This window comes from Colobus angolensis, unplaced genomic scaffold (assembly GCF_000951035.1).
Source record: "Colobus angolensis palliatus isolate OR3802 unplaced genomic scaffold, Cang.pa_1.0 Scaffold39, whole genome shotgun sequence".
In the NCBI taxonomy this organism is placed as follows: Eukaryota; Metazoa; Chordata; class Mammalia; order Primates; family Cercopithecidae; genus Colobus; species Colobus angolensis.
The window spans coordinates 3385211-3388648 of NW_012117265.1; the positions used below are offsets into that span (position 1 = coordinate 3385211).

The 3438-nt window shown below is 48.9% G+C and overlaps 1 protein-coding gene across 1 annotated transcript in view; it reads right to left on the minus strand.

Moving 5' to 3' along the window:
- Window positions 1-2770: 2770 nt before the first annotated feature.
- Window positions 2771-3438, minus strand: part of LOC105520885 (putative protein C3P1) — a 17580-nt gene continuing 16912 nt past the window's right edge. The window contains exon 11 of the mRNA XM_011954878.1: window positions 2771-2866. The gene's annotated coding sequence lies outside the window, so the exon portion shown is untranslated. The remainder of the gene's footprint in view (window positions 2867-3438) is intronic.

Here is a 3438-nt window from a genome sequence, read left to right on the forward strand (position 1 = left end):
AAAAAAAAAAAAAAATTGACGTATAATGGATGTACATAGTTTCAAGGCACGTGTGATAATGTAATGCCCTCATATAATGTGTAAAGGTCAGATCAGTGTACCTCCGATATCCATCACCTTAAATATTTGTCTTTCTTTATGCTAAAATTATGCTAATTATTTTCTCCCAGCTATTTTGAAATATGCAATAGATTATTGTAAACTATAGTCACCCTACGAATCTATCAGACACTCGATCTTATTTCTTCTATTGAACCATATGCTTGTACCCATTAATCAACTTCTTTTCATCCCTCCCTTTCTTCGTGCACTTCCTATCCTCTGGCAACCACCAATCTAATCTCCATCTTCATCTGCAGCTACTCTTGTTTTCCTCATTATAGTCTTCTTGCATCAGCCAGAATAAAATTTTAAAAATTCACAGCCAAACCAAACATAATGGCATGCCTGTAATCCTAGCAGTGTGGGAAGCCAAAAGGGGAGGATTGCTTGAGCCCAGGAGTTCAAAACATACCTGGGCAATTTAGCTAGACCCCATCTCTACAAAAAAAATTGAAAATTAAGTCGGACATGCTGGTGCATGTCTAGTCCCAGCTACTCAGGAGGCTAAAGCAGGAGGATCGCTTGAGCCCAAGAATTCGAGTTTGCCATGAGCTATGTTTGTGCCACTGCACTCCAGCCTGGGCAACAGAGTAGGACCCTGTCTCTAAAAAACAAAAAGTAACAAAAAAAGGGAAAAAAAGGAAAAGAAAAGGAAAGAAAAAAATCACAGCCAGTCACTCAAATCTCATTGCCTATAAGATCAAATCTTATCGCCTATAGGATCAGGTCCTAATTCTTGCCATGGCCTCCCAGCCCTCTGCTGAGCTCTGCCAGCCTTCAAGCCTCCTAATAGCCTGCTTTATTTGCTGTTCTCCCTTCTGACCATTCCTGTGCCTGAGTGGCTCCGGGTCTCCACTCTATGCTGTTCCCTATGTCAGAAACACTCTTCCTCAGCTGGGCGTGGTGGCTCATGCCTGTAATCCCAGCAATTTGGGAGGCTGAGGCGGGCAGGTCACATGAGGCTGGGATTTCGAGACCAGCCTGGCCACCATGGTGAAACCCCATTTCTACTAAAACTACAAAACTTAGCTGAGCCTGGTGGTGTGTGCCTGGAATCCCAGCTACTGGGGAGGCTGACACAGGAGAATCGCTTGAACCCGGGAGATGGAGGTTTCAGTGAGGCAAGGTCACGCCACTGCACTCCAGCCTGGGTGACTGAGTGAGACTCTGTCTCAACAACAGCAACAACAACAAAAAGGAACACTCTTCCCCTCCCTCTGCTTTCTTCATCTTGACAACTATTTATCCAGGGACATCCACTAAACAATACGTGACCTTAGATGAGTTGTTTTCCTTCTTTTCTTTTTTAGTAGAGATGGAGTCTCGCTATGTTGCCCAGGGTGTCATTTCTTTTCATTTATTTATTTATTTTTATTTTTATTTTTATTTTGAGATGGAGTCTCACTCTGCCACCCAGGTGCAATCCCAGGTAACTACAACTTCCTCCTCCTCCTGGGTTCAAATGAGTCTCCTGTCTCAGCCTCTCGAGTAGCTGGGATTACAGGCATGCACCACCATGCCCAGGTAATTTTTGTATTTTTAGTAGAGATGGGGTCTCACTACATTGACCAGGCTGGTCTCGAACTCCTGACCTCAGGTGATCCACCCACCTCGGCCTCCCAAAGTGCTGGGATTACAGGCGTGAATCACGTCACCTGGCCCATTTTCTTCTAGATCTCATGGAATCTTCTAGATTCCATAAGAGCAGGGACCATGGATCTTTCATAACATAACCTCAATGCCTAGGAGAGTCTTTGATGCATAGTAGATGCTCAGGAAATGTTGATGGAATAGAAGAACCAATACATAGTCGGACACCGTGGCTCACGCCTGTAATCCCAGCACTTTGGGAGGCCAAGACGGGTGGATCACGAGGTCAGGAGATCGAGACCATCCTGGCTACCACGGTGAAACCCCGTCTCTACTAAAAAATACAAAAAATTAGCCGGGCGTGGTGGCGGGCGCTTGTAGTCCCAGCTACTCGGGAGGCTGAGGCAGGAGAATGGCGTGAACCCGGGAGGCGGAGCTTGCAGTGAGCTGAGATCCGGCCACTGCACTCCAGTCTGGGCGACAGAGCGAGACTCCGTGTCAAAAAAAAAAAAAAAAGAATCAATACATTGACAGTATAGCCACATTTCCATCGCTTATGATATCTTGGGGTGTGGGGAGGGAGATCAGCAGGGACATGACAATTCGCCTCATCTCCAATGTCATCTCTGCGTGTACTCTGGCCTGCCCCTTAGTGACATACCTTTGCTGACCGCTGTTGGTAGGCATTGTTGTGATCAATGTGCCAATTCACATTCAGGGCTTTCTTAGGGGCGCTGATCTGGACGTGGAGATCCTGGACGCCCTGGAAGGGGACAGCTTCGCGGAAGCGGGTCAGAGCTTCAAGGGCCACCACGGTGGTCTGAGTGTTGGAATGGGGCGGGGAGGTAGGGGAATGTGGATCAGCACCACAGACAGCACTCGAGAAACCATCGGCCGGCGTGTCAGCACCACGGACAGCCGCCCACACTCCCAGGTTGGACTAGTCGCGTCAGCATCTCGGCTAGCGACTCTGGCCCTCACCTCCCGGGGGTCCCTGTCACCTGAGTGGACCCGAAGCCTCCTCCCAGCTCCCGCTTCTCTAGTAGCCACTTGGCGATGGCGTGCGTCTCATTGTACCGGCCCAGCTCCAGCTTCTGCATGAGCGCATAGGCTGTGGCCTCAATGGTGTACAGGGAGCCCAGGTTCTGCTCATCCACCGGCCAGTGGGTTTTGTCTAGAAACAGGGACGCCCGCCTTGTCACCCAGAGCTGGGTCTACCCACCGTAACCTGCCCTCTCCTTGTGTCATCTGGCCCAGTTTTCTCATCTGCCATCTTATTGATCACCTACTTTATTTTTTATTTTTGTAGAGATGGAGGAGTGGGGGTGGGGGAGTTCTCATTATGTTGTCGAGGTTGGTTTTGAACTCCTGGCTCAAGCCATTCTCTCACCTCGACCTCCCAAAGTGTTGGGATTACAGGCGTGAGCCACCGTGCCCAGTCCTGATCACCTACTTTATGTGAAGCTCTTTGCTGAGGAAACGCGGACATCCAATTTTCAGAACGACCCTAGGAGATGGGATCTATTTTCCAATGGGGAAATTGAGTTTAAAAAAAAGTTCCTGGCTGGGCGCGGTGGCTTACACCTGTAATCTCAGAACTTTGGGAGGCCAAGGCAGGCGGATCACCTGAGGAGTTCGAGACCAGCCTGGCCAACATGGTGAAGCCCCGTTTCTACTAAAATTACAAAAAAATTAGCCAGCTGTGCTGGTGGGTGCCTGTAATCCCAGCTACTCAGGAGGCTGAGG